The sequence below is a fragment of the Aquarana catesbeiana genome, linkage group LG02, assembly GCF_042186555.1.
Source record: "Aquarana catesbeiana isolate 2022-GZ linkage group LG02, ASM4218655v1, whole genome shotgun sequence".
NCBI classification, from domain to species: domain Eukaryota; kingdom Metazoa; phylum Chordata; class Amphibia; order Anura; family Ranidae; genus Aquarana; species Aquarana catesbeiana.
This window is the reverse complement of record NC_133325.1, coordinates 753881652-753904335: the sequence shown is the minus strand read 5'-3', so window position 1 is coordinate 753904335 and position 22684 is coordinate 753881652. Positions and strand designations below refer to the sequence as shown.

Genomic DNA, 22684 nt, shown 5'->3' with positions numbered 1-22684 from the left:
TACACTGCCTTTCATTTTAAAATACATGCAGGTAGGTTAAACAAAACATTATGAAGGAGATAAAAAAAAAAAACTGCTGCAGGTATGAGGAGCAGACCCCTAGGAGGTACCTGCATATACCCACAGCCACCCAAACCTTCCTGCCATGGCAGAATGCCAGCAGATCTGATAGGAAAACTTCTGACACTTCTCTGCAGCATCAGAGCATGGCGCCAAGCCCCCACACATTCCTATTGGCCCATCACTGCAGGCAAGCTACAGGACTTTCAGCTAGCCATGTCAGGAGTATATTGGAGGCCACTGCAGGTCGGTGAACCTGCACTTTATATCAGCAGCAGTTTGCTTTTTATTCCCATGCCTAATCTGAGTATCTATACAACTGATGTTCTTCCTCATGCCCCTATACATGCCATGGTGTGCAGAAACCTGAAGTCACATGTCTTCTGACACTTCTAATTTGCTTAGAAGAGATCTTTACAGAGCTGTCTCAGCAATCGAGTGCAAGAATGCTGATGCTTCATAGGTGTATGTGTGGAACAAATTATATATATATATATATATATATATATATATATATATATATATATATATATATATATATATATATATATATATATATATATATATATATATCTATCTATCTATACACACACATAAATATACCAGTATATATGTCCTGTAGAGCACCTTGAAGATTCTGAGGCCACATGGAAAAAGGTGTTATAGTCATAGACTAAAATTGAATTATTTGGCCTCAACACCAAACAATAGGTCTGGCGAAAATCAGAAACAGCTCACCATCCAAATAACACTTTTCTTACAGTAAAGCATGGGGGGGGGGGGGGGTGTAATATCCTGTTATAGGGGTGTTTCTTTGCGGCAGGAACTGGAGCACTTGTCAGGATAGAAGGAAAAATGGGTGGGGCAAAAAAAAACCCATCAAATTCTTGAGGAAAATCTTGTGCCCTCTGCCAGAAATTTGTCAATGGGAAGAAGATTTACCTTCCAACATGACAATGACCCAAAGCACACAGCAAAAACGACCACACAGTGGCTGAAAAAGAAAAAGGTGAATGTCTGTGCATGACCTAGTCAGAGCCCAGATTTCATCTGTGGAATGACTTGAAGAATGCAGTCCACAAACGATCACCATCAAATTTAACTGAACGTCAGCAGTTCTGCAAAAAAGAGTGGGTAAATATTGCAAAGTCTAGATGTGCAAAGTTAGTAGAGACAAAGCAATAGACTAAAGCCTGTAATTAACCACTTGCTGGGCCACTGGGCACCTAAACCCCCTCCTACCCAGACCAATTTTCAGCTTTTAGTGCTGTCACTCTTTGAAAGACAATTGCACGGTCATACAACACTGTACCCAGATTAAATTTTTATAATTTTTTTCCCCACAAATAGAGCTTTCTTTTGGTGGTATTTGATCACCTCTGGGTTTTTTTAAATTTTTGGTTAAAAAAAAAAAAAAATTAAAAGACCGAAATTTAAATACAAAAAAATGTTTTATATTTTGTTGATACATTTTGCAAACAAGTAATTTTTCTCCTTCATTGATGTACGCTGATGAGGCTACACTGATGGGCACCGATAGGCTGCACTGATAAGGCGGTACTGGTAGGTGGCACTGATTGGCACCACTGATAGGCAGCACTGCTAGGTGGCACCGATTCGTGGCACCGTGGGCACTGGCAGGCAGTACTGGTGGGCACAGCTGAGGCACACCTCTTCAGGACCGATGTACCTTCAACAGAAGCCAGTGATCGGCTTTTTTTTTCTCCTCACGCTGTAAGCGATTAACGATCTTCTGTTTACATCACATGATCAGCTGTCATCGGCTGAGTGAAAGGAACAGTATATATGTAAAAACATATAACTGATAGCAAAAATGTGCCTGTACCTAAAATCAAAATCACACATATATTGAAAAAGTGAAATACAGTTATAGTGAATATATAAACGTGAATCTGTAAAATGTATATGGCAAGTTGGGGGAAAAAAAAAAAAAAAATCGCACACATACAAATAAAGTTTTCAATTAAAGAAAAATGGAAAACATGTGCTCTGAGACATAGAAATGTATGAGTGATCCACTGAAAGAGCACAAAAATCTATTATAAACACGATCGTGAAACCCAGAATCGTATGGACCCTAAAGGTTTGTGAAAACGTGTTTGAATAAAAACAGGAAGACCGTGTATCCACCGGTTATATGTTAACTCTGTCAAGCTAACACAAAATGTCACTTAACATAAAAAGGGAACCTAAATCACAGTGATAATGGAACAATGCAGTAAAGTGCCTATGATTCAAAAATAGATATCGGAGGCAGCGATACATAGGGATGTTTTAACATATGGAGTCCATACAGATCGAGAGAGAGCGATCGAGAGAGAGCGATCGAGAGAGACTGAGACTCTTACCGACCACAGTCCTCAGTAAAAATGAAGGTTTCTGTGTGGTGTGACATGGAGAACATCCCATGCTGTCCCTATGGTGGCTGTGTGTTCAGGACGGAGAAACGGCGAACATAAGAGTCGAGCAGTCAGGTTCAGTGCACTCCGTTTGGTGAGTACAGTTCTGTGTTCTCCTTCAAGTTGGAATATCCTACTGATTTGGACCGGACCCACATCCACCGCATGATGGTACAAACTCGTTTGACTCACAGCTAATGGCCTGCGAGTCCACCACCATTGGTAAGAGTACCTCATCTCTCTCTCTATTTATGTATAAATATGAAGGCATCATTTAGAATATTGGTCCGATATCAAGAAGCACTATAGAGATCTGGATAGAATAATACTATTACTATATCTGTATGAACTCTACATATATTAACATGGACTCCAAATGTTAAAACATCCCTATGTATCACTGCCTCCGATATCTATTTTTGAATCATAGGCACTTTACTGCATTGTTCCATTATCACTGTGATTTAGGTTCCCTTTTTATGTTAATAAGTGACATTTCGTGTTAGCTTGACAGAGTTAACATATAGGCGGTGGATACACGGTCTTCCTGTTTTTATTCAAAACACGTTTTCACCAACCTTTAGGGTCCATACCATTCACGATCGTGTTTATACTATATATAATAGATTTTTGTGCTTTCAGTGGATCACACTCATACATTTCTATGTCTCAGAGCACGTTTTCCATTTTTCTTTAATTGAAAACTTTATTTGTATGTGTGCGATTTTTTGCGACTTCAAGTTGCATGTTTTGCCATATACAGTTTCACGTTTATATATTCACTATAACTGTATTTCACTTTTTCACTATATGTGTGATTTTGATTTTAGGTACAGGCACATTTTTGCTATCAGTTATATGTTTTTAAATATATACTGTTCCTTTCACTCAGCCGATGACAGCTGAGTGCCTCCCGGCAAAGTAGGTCCACGCCGTAGTCGTCATTCGGCTATACAGATCTGAAGGGGTTAAAGTGTGGTTTGACAAAATAAGGACATAACAGGGGTGATCCTTTTTCCAACGCAGTGATTCTGTTTTTTTTTTTTTTTCTTGGCGTTATATCTTTTATATATCTTTTCCTTGGATGTTACAGGTTGCACTGGTAAAAACAGCTGGATAAAACAAAAAACAGTCTTCATTTCAGGCTGCAAAGCAACAAAATGTGATTTTAAAGGGGGTGATTCTTTTCTATACCCACTGTATATGAGCATTACCTAAGGTATGGGTAAGGTGCTGTGTTCGGAAAGCTATGTACAGCCCCCTCCAAACAGCCATGAACTGCCTGCAGATCCCCTTTTCAGGTTGCACTTGAACCTCACAGGTATGAAGTGTGCACATTTTTTTGCGCATTTACACACGTCCCACTTAGGGCATCTCATTAAAAATGTTCGTTAACCGCTTGCCGACCGCCTCACGCAGATATAATGCGGCAGAAGGGCTCGTACAGGCAAAAATCACATACCTGTACGTTGCCCTTTAAGAGACGGCCAGCGGGCGGCGTGTGCCCGCTGCAAGCTCCGTGAGTTGGGTCGCGGGTCCCGTGGACTTGATCTCCGCGGGGATACCCGCGATCGCCTCACGGGGAGGAAGAACGGGGAGATGCTGATGTAAACAGCATCTCCCCGTTCTGCCTAGTGACAGTGTCACTCGATCTCTGCTACCTGTCATCAGAGCAGAGATCAGTGACGTCACATACACAGCCCATCCCCCTGACAGTTATAAAACACCCCCTAGTACTGCTTTAACCCCTCCCCGCCCCCTAGTGGTTAACCCCTTCACTGCCAGTGTCATTTACACAGGAATCAGTGCATTTTTATAGCACTGATTGCTGTATAAATGACAATGGTCCCAAAAATGTGTAAAAAATGTCCGATGTGTCCGCTATAATGTCGCAGTCACGATAAAAAAAAAAAAAAAAAAAATCGCTGATCGCCGCCATTTAAAAAAATTAATAAAAATGCCATAAAACTATCCCCTATTTTGTAAACGCTATAACTTTTGCGCAAACCGATCAATAATCGCTTATTGCGATTTTTTTTACCAGAAATATGTAGAAGAATACGTATCGGCCTAAACTGAGGAAAAAAAACGTTTTTTTTATATATTTTTGGGGGATATTTATTATAGCAAAAAGTAAAAAATTAGTTTTTTTCAAATTTCTATTTGTGGGAAAAAAAGGACGTCAATTTTGTTTGGGAGCCACGTCGCACGACCGCGCAATTGTCAGTTAAAGCGACGCAGTGCCGAATCGCAAAAAGTGCTCTGGTCAGGAAGGGGGTAAATTCTTCCGGGGCTGAAGTGGTTAAGGCTAAAATGAAAAAATATTGAATTGTCTATTTAAGCGATTTACAAGCGATTTGTGTCCATTTTGTTTTTCTGCCTGACAATTAGGGCTGGGAAAAAAAATCGATTTAAATCTTGAATTGAGTAGAGAGGTCAAATCGATTCAAAATTTAAGCAAAAAAAAAAAAACACACACCTCGATTCGAATCATGAATCGAGTTTAAAAAAAAAAAAAAAAAAAAAAAAAAAAATCGTAGATTTTTTTTTTTTTTTTTTTTTAGAAAATGCCCAGCCCTACTGACAATGCTCCAATATACCTGGTTGATCCTGCCTGTGCCGCTCCTCCTACAAGTAAAACCGACCACGGTAGTATGGCAGCCGATCCATACTACCGTGGTCAGTTTACATCTTGCGCCATCTTGGTAACAGATGTGATGAGTGACACTTGAGTCTGATTGTGTTCAATTGGCATGAGCACAGATGCTCGGCAGCAAAGTCATTCCTGGCTGTAATGTAAATGTACCGACGCTGAACAAGCGCCCCCCCCCCGCCTACACCTGGTCCATTGTGCATCCAACAGCTATCGCGTAACATGCATTTCGGAAGCTGGTCAAACTGTGAAGAGGGGGGGGGGCGGGGGGAGAGAAGGATCACAAGTCACAACCTCTTTAAGCTTGATTTTTTTCTGTTAAGAGAGTTTGGTTATTAGGAAGGGTTACAACCACTTTAATTTCAGTAGGCTGCCCTGTGTGTGAGAAATGGTCGAAAGGAATGCCTGACCCACTTTAACAATTTACTGCAGTACCATGTGTTTTGGCGTGCATTAACACGACGCATGGGGGTGCCACTAAGAATGAATGGCACTGATGAACCCTTTGCAAAAGGGCAGCATGTTTTCCTGCACTGGGGAAAGCGCATTTTTTGTGCATGTTCCCAAAACACACAGGTGTGAACTAAGCCTCAAACATCACTCTGGATGTTATAATAAAAACATAAATAAACCCCCCCTAAACACACAAAAATTTAGTCATTTCAAAAGGTCACCATATAAACACCCCCTTTTTGGATAGGAAGTATATTGCCAACACTCTTATAAGGCAGCAGTCAATATAGCAAGACAATTTCTGGTTGCTGTAAGTCACTGGCAGTCAATGCACTTTTCAGAATATGAAGTGATCTATACTGAGAACATTACAAATTATCTATATTTATTTCCACTGATTATCGTAACTCCTTGCAGATAACAATCTCATCGACAACGCGCTGTTCGGCTTAGATTTAAGGGCAACAGTAAAGTAGATGTAAACCCAAAAAAAAAAAAAAAAAAAAAAAAAATGTATTAAGGCTTGCACAGTATAGAATTCCATGTCATCTGTGCGTCTTGCCAGGAAGAGTTAATCCAGCTCTGAGCAGTCCTCTTTTTTCAGTGAGATAAAAAAAATGGACAGAAAAAGAAATAGGAGTCTATTTCACCCCCTTGCTGTGAGCGACAGGGGATTTACATATCTCATGCAGGAGCCTGAGAGAGACATTCAATGTACTTTAGATCCCCTCCTCCTTTCTTCTCCAGCTCTCCCAGGATTGGCTGTCCCACACCTCAGCATGATTGGGCATGCTGAAGTCATGTGGTGACCTTCCTGGGTTGTGACTGGATGTTAGAGATCATAGCAGAAGTTCAGTGTAAAAAAAAAAAATTACACAAGAGAAAATGCATGTTGACAAGGGGAGTGTAGAGGTGGGCGGGGAGTCTACTGACATCACGACTCCACCCACTGAGCTCCAGACAACAGACCCGCCCACAGAATCTGCAGTTTTTCGGGTCTAATAACAGACAGAGGGGAGACATTTGACAGGTAAAGATACATACAGGAGGCATGTATATCCTTATAGATAACCCCTATGGCAGTAGTTTAGAAGGGATGAGAGTGGGTTTACATCCACTTATCCACTTTGGGTTTGTTCATACTTGCCTAAATTTCTAACGCTCAAATGCTCCGATAGCGTTTACATGGTGTTAGTATGGGCGTCAGACAGGCATCAATGAGCTTTAGTATGGGCATTAGACAGGCATTTTACAAGTATTAAATGAGTTAAAACTGCTCCACAAATGCCTATTCCATTACAGTAAATTAACGAATCTTACCGCCCCGCAACTGCCTGCCAGAGCATTTGCGAGGTGTTGCCATAGACTTGAATGGGAGGCATTGAAGCCTTTCAAACACCCTCTGACTCAACACGAGGCTTCAATTTTGATGCAACGCTAACGCTTCGACCCCTTTCACACTGCAACGTTTTTGAGGCGCTTGTGGGCTAAAAATAGCGCCTGAAAAACACCTCCCCTGCAGTCCCAGGGGGAGAGCCCGACTGCTTTCACACTGGGGCGATGTGCTGGGAGGACGTTAAAAAAAGTCCTGCAAGCAGCATTTTTGGGGCGGTGAAGGAACAGGGTATACGTCACTCCTCCACCGCTCCTCCCCATTGTAATGAATGAGCACCGCTGCCGAAGAGCCTGCAAAGCTCTTTGGCAGCGGTGCTGCGCAGGCACATTTAACCCTTTATTCGACCGCTAGTGGGGGTTAAACAAATAGCGCCACCAAAACTAGCGGCATTTTACCGTCAATGCACGCCCCAGTGTGAAAGCAGCCTTATGACCCGTACACACGATCCGAAAATCGGGCGACAGATCGTCTGACTTTTTTCGCTCAATAGTCGCAAGTAGAAATTGAATAGGTTACTAAAGTCACGAAAATTCTCATACGACAGAAAAAAAAAAAAAAAAAAACACACACAAATCAGAAGTGAAGTCATGTGTTGTAATGTATTTGTATTGTATTTTTGGACGAAACTGTACTGACTAAACGAAAATCGTACAAGGAAAATTTGTACTTGTCCGATCGAATAATAAATCGGATGAATTGTTGTGATCGGCTCTCAAAAGCTCTGTACTAACGATCTGATTATCATACGATCGCGCCAAAAGCGGTATTTTTCATCTGATTTTCGGATCGTGTGTACGAGCCATTAGTGTGAACAGCACTATATGCTGTCTATTGTATCTTGTGCATGGGCGTTTGAGGGGCCTTTTTAATGCCTCTCAAACGCCTGCTCCTAATGCCAGTGTGAACTCAGCCTTTAAGTCAGCGACTTCTGGCATGGTTGACACATATTGCAGGATACACCAAGACGGACTGACCTAAACTGAATACACTGCAGATAATCTGTAATTATTTTACTGGTCATGATATCCACTCTCCTCCATATGGGGATCACATACCCGACACTCTAATGGGAAACAGACAAGGGAGCTGATTTCTGTACATCCCCTTGTATCACGGGACAAAGTGACCTCTCCATCCAGCCATCCTCAAGATAAGAACAATATAAATAAGGAACCCCATTGCTCATCACGTCACGGGCCTGCAAAAGGCGATCTGACAGCTGGCACTCTGTTGGCTTTTTATCAGTACTGAAGCAGTCAATCGGGGAAGAAGAGTTCTCAAAGGTTGCTATGGGTCACGGCACTCTGCAGACCCAGCCAGGACATGATATGGCGACGCCTGAATGTTGAGCTCCATGTACCATCCACCTGAATCACAAGAGGGCCCAGAGGAGAAGAACAGTTGTCATGGGTTACAGCACATTCCCGTCACAGGATGCAGAGATCTATCCTTCTAGATGAGAATATTACAAATGATAGGTCATTTCCTCTGGTCATCATATACATTTTTACAGAGAGAGACCATGTTTGACATTACTAGGAAAAGGAGCTGGGCCATGTGTTACAGCACTTTACAGAGTAAGCCTGTACATTCTAGTCACAGGATACAGTGATCTATCCCTCTAGATCAGACTCACAACCAGGGTGGCTAAAAAAAAAAAAAAATAAATAAAATAAAAAGATTTTTTTGATTTTTTATCAAATTTATTTTTATTAAATGCTTTTGAAGTAAAAATCTTTCTGAAGTTTGTTTTCTATTTAAGATACATTAATAATTTAGTTTATTTAGCATGAAATTGAGATTAGTTATGTAGCATGAGGCTGTATATTCTGCAAAATTTACATTTTTGGTAAACTCATTCAATAAATCCAAGCTCTGCAAGCTGAAATAACATGCACTGCATTGATGCATTCACACAATTTCACAGTAGCCATGAGATAAAACAAAGTTCAGGAATATTCCTTAATACCATTGTTTTGCAAATCTATGTACACTACAAACTGTATGATTGAATTGGTTCTGATATCGCTGTTTTACTAACCTGACAGCTTATTATTCTAAATAGGAAACCTTCATTTTGTTTGCAAATATTAAAAGATTATAACTACCAACAAGAATAAATCCTTACATTTAAAGAGCACCTGTCATTTCAGATCCATCATGGCAGAGCCTGTTAGAGGGGATCCACTCACCTGCTGCCGCCACGTCCCTCACCAGAATCAGTTCTTGTTTATCACGTCCCTCACCTTGTTGTGTCACTGCCGCATCACCAGCCATCCTATTAAAGTGAATGGGACTGTCGGTGAGTCAACAGCGGGTCAGAGGAGGAGCCGCTGCGGGACAGAGATGACAGTTGTTTTTTAAAAATTATGATTTAACCACTTGCCGACCGCCTAACGTATATATACGTCGGCAGAATGGCACGGGCAGGCAGAATCACGTACCTGTACGTGATCTGCCTCCCGCGGGCGGGGGGTCCGATCGGACCCCCCCCCGGTGCCATCGGCGGTCGGCATCTGACTGGGAGCGTCGGGAGGCGAGGGGGAGACCATCCGATCGTGGCCCCCCCCTCGCGATCGCTCCCAGCCAATGGGAATCCTCCTCTGCCTGTGTATAGTTTCACACAGGCAGAGGATGTGATGTCATCTCTCCTCGGTCTGGCAGTTTCCGTCCCAGCGCCGAGGAGAGAAGACATGTAAGTGCACAACACACAAACACACACAGTAGAACATGCCAGGCATACCTTACACCCCCGATCCCCCCCCGATCGCCCCCCGATCCCCCCCCAATCACCCCCCCCCCCCGTCACAAACTGACATTAGCAGTATTTTTTTTTTTTTTTTTTTTTTTTTTTCTGATTACTGCATAATGTCAGTTTGTGACAGTTACAGTGTTAGGGCAGTGAATATTACCCCCCTTTAGGTCTAGGATACCCCCCTAACCCCCCCTAATAAAGTTTTAACCCCTTGATCACCCCCTGTCACCAGTGTCACTAAGCGATCATTTTTCTGATCGCTGTATTAGTGTCGCTGGTGACGCTAGTTAGAGACGTAAATATTTAGGTTCGCCGTCAGCGTTTTATAGCGACAGGGACCCCCATATACTATCTAATAAATGTTTTAACCCCTTGATTGCCCCCTAGTTAACCCTTTCACCACTGATCACCATATAAGTGTTACGGGTGACGCTGGTTAGTTTGTTTATTTTTTATAGTGTCAGGGCACCCGCCGTTTATTACCTAATAAAGGTTTAGCCCCCTGATCGCCCGGCGGTGATATGCGTCGCCCCAGGCAGCGTCAGATTAGCGCCAGTACCGCTAACACCCTCGCACGCAGCATACGCCTCCCTTAGTGGTATAGTATCTGTACGGATCAATATCTGATCCGATCAGATCTATACTAGCGTCCCCAGCAGTTTAGGGTTCCCGAAAACGCAGTGTTAGCGGGATCAGCCCAGATACCCGCTAGCACCTGCGTTTTGCCCCTCCGCCCGGCCCACCCAAGTGCAGTATCGATCGATCACTGTCACTTACAAAACACTAAACGCATAACTGCAGCGTTCGCATAGTCAGGCCTGATCCCTGCGATCGCTAACAGTTTTTTTGGTAGCGTTTTGGTGAACTGGCAAGCACCAGCCCCAGGCAGCGTCAGATTAGCGCCAGTACCGCTAACACCCACGCACGCACCGTACACCTCCCTTAGTGGTATAGTATCTGATCGGATCAATATCTGATCTGATCAGATCTATACTAGCGTCCCCAGCAGTTTAGGGTTCCCACAAACGCAGTGTTAGCGGGATCAGCCCAGATACCTGCTAGCACCTGCGTTTTGCCCCTCCGCCCGGCCCAGCCCAGCCCACCCAAGTGCAGTATCGATCGATCACTGACACTTACAAAACACTAAACACATAACTGCAGCGTTCGCAGAGTCAGGCCTGATCCCTGCGATCGCTAACAGTTTTTCTGGTAGCGTTTTGGTGAACTGGCAAGCACCAGCCCCAGGCAGCGTCAGGTTAGCGCCAGTACCGCTAACACCCACGCACGCAGCATACGCCTCCCTTAGTGGTATAGTATCTGATCGGATCAATATCTGATCCGATCAGATCTATACTAGCGTCCCCAGCAGTTTAGGGTTCCCACAAACGCAGTGTTAGCGGGATCAGCCCAGATACCTGCTAGCACCTGCGTTTTGCCCCTCCGCCCGGCCCAGCCCAGCCCACCCAAGTGCAGTATCGATCGATCACTGTCACTTACAAAACACTAAACGCATAACTGCAGCGTTCGCAGAGTCAGGCCTGATCCTTGCGATCGCTAACAGTTTTTTTGGTAGCGTTTTGGTGAACTGGCAAGCACCAGCGGCCTAGTACAGCCCGGTCGTAGTCAAACCAGCACTGCAGTAACACTTGGTGACGTGGCGAGTCCCATAAGTGCAGTTCAAGCTGGTGAGGTGGCAAGCACAAGTAGTGTCCCGCTGCCACCAAGAAGACGAACACAGGCCCGTCGTGCCCATAGTGCCCTTCCTGCTGCATTCGCCAATCCTAATTGGGAACCCACCACTTCTGCAGCGCCCGTACTTCCCCCATTCACATCCCCAACCAAATGCAGTCGGCTGCATGAGAGGCATTTTCTTTATGTCCTCCCGAGTACCCCTACCCAACGAACCCCCCAAAAAAGATGTCGTGTCTGCAGCAAACGCGGATATAGGCGTGACACCCGCTATTATTGTCCCTCCTGTCCTGACAATCCTGGTCTTTGCATTGGTGAATGTTTTGAACGCTACCATTCACTAGCTGAGTATTAGCGTAGGGTACAGCATTGCACAGACTAGGCACACTTTCACAGGGTCTCCCAAGATGCCATCGCATTTTGAGAGACCCGAACCTGGAACCGGTTACAGTTATAAAAGTTAGTTACAAAAAAAAGTGTAAAAAAAAAAAAAAACACATACAAAAATATAAAATAAAAAAAAAATAGTTGTCGTTTTATTGTTCTTTCTCTCTCTATTCTCTCTCTCTATTGTTCTGTTCTTTTTTACTGTATTATATTCTGCAATGTTTTATTGTTATTATGTTTTATCATGTTTGCTTTTCAGGTATGCAATTTTTTATACCTTACCGTTTACTGTGCTTTATTGTTAACCATTTTTTTGTCTTCAGGTACGCCATTCACGACTTTGAGTGGTTATACCAGAATGATGCCTGCAGGTTTAGGTATCATCTTGGTATCATTCTTTTCAGCCAGCGGTCGGCTTTCATGTAAAAGCAATCCTAGCGGCTAATTAGCCTCTAGACTGCTTTTACAAGCAGTGGGAGGGAATGCCCCTCCCCCCCCCAACGTCTTCCGTGTTTTTCTCTGGCTCTCCTGTCTCAACAGGGAACCTGAAAATGCAGCCGGTGATTCAGCCAGCTGACCATAGAGCTGATCAGAGACCAGAGTGGCTCCAAACATCTCTATGGCCTAAGAAACCGGAAGCTACGAGCATTTTATGACTTAGATTTCGCCGGATGTAAACAGCGCCATTGGGAAATTGGGAAAGCATTTTATCACACCGATCTTGGTGTGGTCAGATGCTTTGAGGGCAGAGGAGAAATCTAGGGTCTAATAGACCCCAATTTTTGCAAAAAAGAGTACCTGTCACTACCTATTGCTATGATAGGGGATATTTACATTCCCTGAGATAACAATAAAAATGATTAAAAAAAAAAAAAAAATGAAAGGAACAGTTTAAAAATAAGATAAAAAAATAATAATAATAAAGAAAAAAAAAAAAAAAAAAAAAAAGCACCCCTGTCCCCCCTGCTCTCGCGCTAAGGCGAACGCAAGCGTCGGTCTGGCGTCAAATGTAAACAGCAATTGCACCATGCATGTGAGGTATCGCCGCAAAGGTCAGATCGAGGGCAGTAAGTTTAGCAGTAGACCTCCTCTGTAAATCTAAAGTGGTAACCTGTAAAGGCTTTTAAAGGCTTTTAAAAATGTATTTAGTTTGTCGCCACTGCACGTTTGTGCGCAATTTTAAAGCATGTCATGTTTGGTATCCATGTACTCGGCCTAAGATCATCTTTTTTATTTCATCAAACATTTGGGCAATATAGTGTGTTTTAGTGCATTAAAATGTAAAAAAGTGTGTTTTTTCCCCAAAAAATGCGTTTGAAAAATCGCTGCGCAAATACTGTGTGAAAAAAAAAAATGAAACACCCACCATTTTAATCTGTAGGGCATTTGCTTTAAAAAAAATATATAATGTTTGGGGGTTCAAAGTAATTTTCTTGCAAAAAAAAATTATTTTTTTATGTAAACAATAAGTGTCAGAAAGGGCTTTGTCTTCAAGTGGTTAGAAGTGTGGGTGATGTGTGACATAAGCTTCTAGATGTTGTGCATAAAATGCCAGGACAGTTCAAAACCCCCCCAAATGACCCCATTTTGGAAAGTAGACACCCCAAGCTATTTGCTGAGAGTCATGTTGAGTCCATGGAATAATTTATATTGTGACACAAGTTGCGGGAAAGAGACAATTTTTAATTTTTTTTATTTTTTTTTGCGCAAAGTTGTCACTAAATGATATATTGCTCAAACATGCCATGGGAATATGTGAAATTACACCCCAAAATACTTTCTGCTGCTTCTCCTGAGTACGGGGATACCACATGTGTGGGACTTTTTGGGAGCCTAGCCGCGTACGGGACCCCGAAAACCAAGCACCGCCTTCAGGCTTTCTAAGGCCGTAAATTTTTGATTTCACTCTTCACTGCCTATCACAGTTTCGGAGGCCATGGAATGCCCAGGTGGCAAAAAAACCCCCCAAATGACCCCATTTTGGAAAGTAGACACCCCAAGCTATTTGATGAGAGGTATAGTGAGTATTTTGCAGACCTCACTTTTTGTCACAAAGTTTTGAAAATTGAAAAAAGAAAAAAAAAAATTTTTTTTTCTCGTCTTTCTTTATTTTCAAAAACAAATGAGAGCTGCAAAATACTCACCATGCCTCTCAGCAAATAGCTTGGGGTGTCTACTTTCCAAAATGGGGTCATTTGGGGGGGGTTTGTGCCACCTGGGCATTCCATGGCCTCCGAAACTGTGATAGGCAGTGAGGAGTAAAATCAAAAATGTACGCCCTTAGAAATCCTGAAGGCGGTGCTTGGTTTTCGGGGCCCCGTACGCGGCTAGGCTCCCAAAAAGTCCCACACATGTGGTATCCCCATACTCAGGAGAAGCAGCTAAATGTATTTTGGGGTGCAATTCCACATATGCCCATGGCCTGTGTGAGCAATATATCATTTAGTGACAACTTTGTGCAAAAAAAAAAAAAAAAAAAAAAAATTTGTCACTTTCCCGCAACTTGTGTCAAAATATAAAACATTCCATGGACTCAACATGCCTCAAAGCAAATAGCTTGGGGTGTCTACTTTCCAAAATGGGGTCATTTGGGGGGGTTTTATGTCATCTGGGCATTTTATGGCCTTCAAAACTGTGATAGGTAGTGAGGAGTAAAATCAAAAATGTACGCCCTTAGAAATCCTGAAGGCAGTGATTGGTTTTCGGGGCCCCGTACGCGGCTAGGCTCCCAAAAAGTCTCACACATGTGGTATCCCCATACTCAGGAGAAGCAGCTAAATGTATTTTGGGGTGCAATTCCACATATGCCCATGGCCTGTGTGAGCAATATATCATTTAGTGACAACTTTTTGTAATTTTTTTTTTTTTTTTTTTTTTTTGTCATTGTTCAATCACTTGGGACAAAAAAAATGAATATTCAATGGGCTCAACATGCCTCTCAGCAAATTCCTTGGGGTGTCTACTTTCCAAAATGGGGTCATTTGGGGGGGTTTTGTACTGCCCTGCCATTTTAGCACCTCAAGAAACGACATAGGCAGTCATAAATTAAAGGCTGTGTAAATTCCAGAAAATGTACCCTAGTTTGTAGACGCTATAACTTTTGCGCAAACCAATAAATATACACTTATTGACATTTTTTTTACCAAAGACATGTGGCCGAATACATTTTGGCCTAAATGTATGACTAAAATTGAGTTTATTGGATTTTTTTTAGAACAAAAAGTAGAAAATATCATTTTTTTTCAAAATTTTCGGTCTTTTTCCGTGTATAGCGCAAAAAATAAAAACGGCAGAGGTGATCAAATACTATCAAAAGAAAGCTCTATTTGTGGGAAGAAAAGGACGCAAATTTCGTTTGGGTACAGCATTGCATGACCGCGCAATTAGCAGTTAAAGCGACGCAGTGCCGAATTGTAAAAAGTGCTCTGGTCAGGAAGGGGGTAAAACCTTCCGGGGCTGAAGTGGTTAAAATGGAGTTGATTTAAATCACATCCACCCTGCTCACAACCCCTTTTTACTCCAGAGAAACCCTTTAAATATTGTTCAGGTTTCAGGAAATCCTTGTTAAAAATAATTATAACTACACTTGATGGTACATTAGAGTAATAACTAAATTACAGAATGAAAATAATATATATCTCACACACACACACTATATCAATCAGAATATATAATATGGATAGCATCAGGGTGGATTTGATTTAAATCATAATTTTTAAAGAGCAGCTGTCATCTCTGTCCAGTAGCAGCTCCTGCTCTGACCCGCTGTTGACTCCGACAGTCCCATTCACTTTAATGGGATGGCTGGTGATGTGGCAGTGATACAACAAGGCGAGGGATGCAGCGGCAGCAGGTGGCAGGCTCTGCCATGATGGATCTGAAATGACAGGTGCTCTTTAAATGTAAGGACTCATTCTTGTTGGTAGTTATAATCTTTAAATATTTGCAAACAAAATGAAGGTTTCCCATTTAGAATAATAAGCTATCAGGTTAGTAAAACAGCGATATCAGAACTGATTCAATTATACAGTTTGTAGTGTACATAGATTTGCAAAACAATGGGATAAAGGAATATTCCTGAACTTTGTTTTATCTCATGGTTACTGTGAAATTGTGTGAATGCATCAATGCAGTCCATGTTATCTTAGGTGGCAGAGCTTGGATTCATTGAATGAGTTTACCAAAAATTTAAATATTGCAGAAAATAAAGAGCCTCATGCTATACAACTAAGCTCCATTTCATGCTGAATAACTAAATTATTAATTTATCTTAAATAGAAAACTGTCTTTAGTTTTAATCCAAAAGCATTTTATTAAAATAAATTTGATGAAAAATAAAAACTGATTTAAAAAAAAAAAAAGAACACACCAACATTGATTGTTAACCACCCTGGATAGCATACCTAGCATATCTGACCCCCTGGGCAGATCATTTATTTACTGATCCCTGCTCTGTATAACATTTTAAAGCGGAACTTTACCCATAACTTGATTAAAAAAAAAAAATAATAATAATGTTCTTTAGCAAGGAACATATATACCACATTAATAATTATGCTACCAAAATGTGTGTGTGCTGTAAATGGCTTTCAGCATTGCTACTGTTTCTTCTTGCTGGAGGCTGCCATTTTGCTGAAGCCCAAAGCCTCAGCAGTAAATCATAAATCGGAACTAAACCCATCAAGTTACTGGTTTCAAAAACAGTTACATTCCTGGAATGCTGGAAATGCAAACTGTTACATTTGATTGTGTCCTCAAATTGTCAAAACCAACAAACGGCTGGAGTCATAAATGATCACATGTGCAGCACCATGGCAGTTGCAGGTCAAACAGAAGCAGCTTCCTTGGCTGCAAAGGATAGGAGGGTTTAATTCGGCTTTAGGGCTGTCAGCAGATCGGCCTCTAAAACCTCAGCAGTCCCTAAAAATGGAAAGCAACTGAGCATGTTTAGACCGGGGCGAGACTGTATATCACAGAATTTTAAACAGTATAGGCACTAGAGTTGCACGATTCTGGCTAAAATGAAATCACGATTTTCTTTGCTTAGAAGATAGATCACGATTTTCGCAGCGTTTTCATTTTTGTTTTGTTTTTATTCATTGAAGTGTATTTTTTTTCCAAAAAAATTGCATTTGAAAGACCGCTGGGCAAATACAGTGTGACATCAAATATTGCAGCAACTGCCATTTTATTCCATAGGGTCTCTGCTAAAATATATATATATTTGGGGGTTCCAAGTAATTTTCTAGCAAAAAGTATTGGATTTTAACTTAAGAAAGAAGTGAGAGGAAAAATATTTAGACTTTAACCACTTAAGGACCAGCCTCGTTTTGGATTTTAGGTGTTTACATGTTTAAAACAGGTTTTTCTGCTAGAAAATTACTTAGAACCCCCGAACATTATATATGGTTTTTCTTCTAACACCCTAGAGAATACAATGGCAGTCATTGCAATACTTTTTTTTGCACCGTATTTGCGCAGCGGTCTTATAAGCGCACTTTTTTTGGAAAAAATTCACTTTTTTTAATAAAAAATTAAAACAGTAAAGTTATCCCAATTTTTTTTTATATTGTGAAATATAATGTTACGCCAAGTAAATTGATACCCAACATGTCATGTTTGAAAATTGCGCCCGCTCGTGGAATGGCGTCAAACTTTTACCCTCAAAAATCTCCATAGGCGACGTTTAAAAAATTCTACAGGTTGCATATTTTGCGCTACAGAGGAGGTCTAGGGCTAGAATTATTGCTCTCGCTCTACCGGTCGCGGCGATACCTCACATGTGTGGTTTGACCACCGTTTTCATATGCGGGCGCTACTCGCGTATGCGTTCGCTTCTGCGCGCGAGCTCGTCGGGACAGGGGGGTTTAAAAAATTTTTTTTTTTTATTTTTATTATTTATTTTACAATATTTTATTTATTTTTACACTGTTTAAAAAAAAATAAAAAATTGTGTCACTTTTATTCCTATTACAAGGAATGTAAACATCCCTTGTAATAGAAAAAAGCATGGCAGGACCTCTTAAATATGAGATCTGGGGTCAAAAAGACCTCAGATCTCACATTTACACTAAAATGCAATAAAAAAAAAAAAAAAAAAAAAAAAAAAAAGTCATTTAGAAAAATGACATTTGAAAAAATATGCCTTTAAGAGGCGTGGACGGAAGTGACGTTTTGACGTCGCTTCCGCCCAGCAGTGTCATGGAAACGAGTGAGCGCCATCTTGGCCTCACTCGTCTCCAGACAAACCACTGAGCAGGACGCAATCGCCTCCGCCGCTACCGACGGCTCCGGTAAGCGGCGGAGGGCACCGGATCGCGGCGGGAGGGGGGGGCCCCTCTCCCGCCACCGATAAAAGTGATCTCGCGGCGAATCCACCGCAGGGACCACTTTTATCTGAAAGCCGGCCGCCGCACGAAAACGGGGATACCGGGGGTTATGGCAGCTAACTGCTGCCATAGCAACGATATCCCCGTTCAAAATTAGGACGTACATAGTCGTGCGGCGGTCGGGAAGTGGTTAAACTTCCTGCATTTACACGTTGTTGAAAACTTGGCAGACTGCCTGGATTTTTTCTTTACAAACAGATCTATCTTTGATCTATGAAGGAAGCCTTAGTTACAATGTTTCATATTAATAACTTGGCAGACTGCCCAGATTTTTCGTTACAAACAGAAGTGTATCCCTTTGATCTAAGAAGGAAGCTGTTAGTTACAATGTTTCATATTAAAAATTTGTCAGAATGCCCGAATGTTTTCTTTTGACAGCTGAGTGAGCAGATAAGTCTCTCCACTTGTTATATGAAAGAATCGGCAAACTCTGCAACAGAGATCGAGATCGCAATTTTTTAACAATTGTGCAGCTCTAATAGGCACTTATTTTTAATGTTGTACATAGCTATACCTGCAACAGCCTGAAGTGATCTAGCAGGACTAAATTTTCTGCCTGAAGCCCCACTTTAAGTAAAAAAATTGTGAAAAGAATCGAATAACAGAAAGGAAACAGACGGTAATAATTGTCCTCTAACATTAGTGGTCAGTGCAGAAGTTGCTCTTTTTTCATTGGGGGTCAGTATAGGTAGGGGACCAATTTGCCAATGCTCACTGGTCCTGGAAATCCCAGTTAAGCACAAGAGAAACCTGGGTTAAAGCAAAAAGTGCGTTAGGTCTGCATTAAAAAAAAAAAAAAAAAAAGAGTCCTGCATGCTGCATCCTTGATGCGCTTTCATCAAAATGCACATCCTCCACACTCCAACGGCAGCACACCGAAAACAAATGTAAAATACGCTTAACACACAATGCAAAAAAACATACTGCACATGTGTGAACCGGCCCCAAGCCTGAACATCTCTGTCACAGGATTCAGTGATCTGTCCTTCTAGATGCAAATATTACATAATACATTTAACTATTTCCATTGGGCACATCAATCCCCCCTCCAAATAGAGATCCTATTTTAGGAAACAATAATATCAGAGGGGTTCTGATTGGTTGCCATCAGTGACTGCACTTTGCAGAACAAGTCTCCATCCCTGTTCTGGGATACAGTGATCTATCCCTATAGATGAGGATATTACAAATGATGTGATCGTTTCCACAGGTCATCATATCAATACCCCTGCCAGATGGAGATCCTGAAATTTGATACTTTATTAGGAAAGAGTACAGTCAGGGAGCTGGGTTACGATTGGTTACAGCAGTTTGCAGAATATGTCAGTACATCCCTGTCACAGGATGCAGCAATCTATCCTTCTAGATGAAAATATTGAAAATGATTTAACCACTTCCACTTGTCATATTAATTCTCCCTCTAGATAGAGATCCTATAGTAGAAAGAAGTATTATCAGATGAGTTCTGATTGGTTGCTATAGGTGATGGCACTTTGCAGAACAAGTCTGTATCCTTGTTACAGGATACATTGATCTATTCCTCTAAATGAGAATATTACACATGACATGATTATTATTATTATACAGGATTTATATAGCGCCAACAGTTTACGCAGTGCTTTCCATGATCATTTCAATTCAAATGGATTAAGAACAAACATGGAATCCGCTCTCCTAGGTTGCTTACTAGAAACATGTATTAATGATAATAACCGATTCATCAGTGAGACGAGATACCTCCAAAGATCAAATAAATCAAAATGTGAAGAAAGAAAAAAAAAAAATGTAACAAAGTAAAGTCCCGAAGAATAAGGATATCTTCCTTGTAGCTCTTCTTTGGGACATTACTTTGTTCCATTTTTTTTCTTTACATCATATCAATTCCCCCTCCAGATATAAAGTGACAAACACAGGATTTCTTATTAAACACGACAGTCAGAGATGGGCTCTGATTGGTTGTTATGGGTTACAGCACTTTGCAGAATAAGTATGTACATCCCATTCACATGAAGAAGTAATCCGTCCTCGTAGATGAACAGATCTTAAAAAACATGTAATCTTTCACTGGCCATCTCAGCCATTCTCCCCATAGATGGAGATCGAAGTGTGACACTTTACTAGGAAACAGTGAACTCCGGAAGATGGATTCTGATTGGTTGCCATAGGGGATGGAACTTTGCAGAACAAGGTTGTACCCCTGTTACAGGATACAGCGATCTATCCTTCTAGATGAGACTATTACACCCAACGTGCAATCATTTCCACAGGTCATCAGATCAATGACCCCTGCAGATAGATCTGACAAATATATATATATATATATATATATATATATATAGTTGCCATAGGTTACAGCACTTTGCAGAGTAAGTCTGTACATCCCTATCATAGGATGCTGTCATCTGTCATTCTAGATGAAAAAATTACATGTAAACATTCCCACTGGTCAGATTTCCTCAAGATAGAGATCCTATAGTTTCTGATTGGTTGCCATAGGTGATGGCACTTCACAGAACAAGTCTATCGTTGTTACGGGATACAGCGATCTAACCCTCTAGATGAGAACATTATAAATGACACGTGCTCACTTCCACAACCCCCCCTCCCCCTTCCAGACAGAGATTCTATAGCGGATACTTTATTAGGAAACAGTACAGTCAGGGAGATGAGATATGACTGGTTGCCATGTCCTGCTGCACCCAGGTCACTGCCTGATGCTACGGCCCGCGGCACCCAGGTCACCGCACGTTGCTATGGCTTAAGCCACCCAGGTCACCACACGTTGCTACGGCTTAAGCCACCCAGGTCACCACACGTTGCTACGGCTTACGCCACCCAGGTCACCGCACGTTGCTACGGCTTACGCCACCCAGGTCACCGCACGTTGCTACGGCTTACGCCACCCAGGTCACCGCACGTTGCTATGGCTTACGCCACCCAGGTCACCGCACGTTGCTATGGCTTACGCCACCCAGGTCACCGCACGTTGCTATGGCTTACGCCACCCAGGTCACCGCACGTTGCTATGGCTTACGCCACCCAGGTCACCGCACGTTGCTACGGCTTATGGCACCCAGGTCACCGCACGTTGCTACGGCTTATGGCACCCAGGTCACCGCACGTTGCTACGGCTTATGGCACCCAGGTCACCGCTCGTTGCTACGGCTTACAGCACACAGGTCACCGCACGTTGCTATGGCTTATGGCACCTAGGTCACAACTGGTTGCTATGGCTTAGAAAACAGTGCTGTAACCCATAGCAACCAGTCATAACCCATGCGCTGTAACCTATGGCAACCAGTCAAAACCTATGTGCTGTAATCCGTGGCAACCTATGTGCTAAAGACCACAGCAACCAGTCATAATGTGCTGTAACCCATGGCAACCAGTCACAACCTATGTGCCATTGTAACCAGTCATAACCAAAGTTCCGTAAACCATAGCAACCAGTCATAACTACCTCAACTAGTTGTTATGGGTTACAGAACTTTGGCCCCATCGGGTTGCTGTCGGTAACCACACCTTGCTGAATAAGTCTATACATCACTGTCACAGGATGAAGCAATCATTCCCCCTCCAGATAAGAGATCCTATGATATGTGACACTCAATCAGTAGTGAGGGGGATGGGCTCTGACTGGTTGCTATGGGTGACAGCACTATGCAGAATAAACCTGCCCCCTCCTTGTATTATGGGATAGGTGACCCCTCCATCCTCTGGATGAGAATACGGATGGTGACCCCCATTACTGCTCACTGTCCCGCTGTAGGGGGCGCTCTGACAGCGGACACTGTGTGTGTGTGTTGGCCTAGTCCTGCAGCAGCCAGGTCAGGGGGGTTGCTATGGGTTACAGCGCTCTGCAGACTCAGGCAGGACATGTTATAAGGTGACCCCTGGATGCTGAGCTCCGCCCCCTCACAATGAGAAGGAGTGGTCCCCCCTCCCTCACCTCATAGCGCTCCCGGTCTCAGGGCAGGCGGCTCCGGTCACACATCTCCCCCCTCCGCCTCGCTCCCTCGCTGGCAGCTCTGGTGTGTAGAAGAATCAGAGCGCCCCTCACCCACAGCGCCTCCTCCCAGCCACTCACTGACGCCGCACCGCGGCCGGCCAATCGGACACGCCGACAGCCACGCCCCCTTTCCCACCCTCCCGCCTATAAGGCGGCTCGATGCATTCTTCGCGTAGATGCGGCAAGGAGATGTGACGTCATCAGGCAGACGCGGCTGTCTGCGACTGGCGGCCATTTGTAGTCAGGGAAGGAGAGTTTTACAGCGCCCGCCGCTACACATCAGGATAGGCAACGTGCAGTGTCGTAAAGCGCGCTAGAAGAATCAGAGTCGTTTTCCCCCCTTCCCGGTTCCCTTAGAAAAGGAGCGTTGGTTTACGTTCTATTATGTATGCGAAAGCAACATAAGTACGAGCTGGGATGATTTTTTTTAAATCATTGTGCCGGGCCAAGGTGGGAAAAGGGCAGCTCGGAGG

General features: G+C 42.6%; 1 protein-coding gene across 5 annotated transcripts in view; it reads right to left on the bottom strand.

Annotated features, from left to right (window-relative positions):
• Nucleotides 1-22317, bottom strand: part of ITSN1 (intersectin 1) — a 260698-nt gene extending 238381 nt beyond the window's left edge. For 2 of the 5 annotated variants that reach the window (XM_073617162.1, XM_073617165.1), the window contains exon 1: nucleotides 22152-22317. The gene's annotated coding sequence lies outside the window, so the exon portion shown is untranslated. Of the gene's footprint in view, nucleotides 1-9174; nucleotides 9316-22151 lie in introns of all 5 variants that reach the window. The other 3 variants (XM_073617164.1, XM_073617166.1, XM_073617167.1) reach the window with 3 other exon arrangements.
• Between the last annotated feature and the right edge of the window lie 367 nt (nucleotides 22318-22684).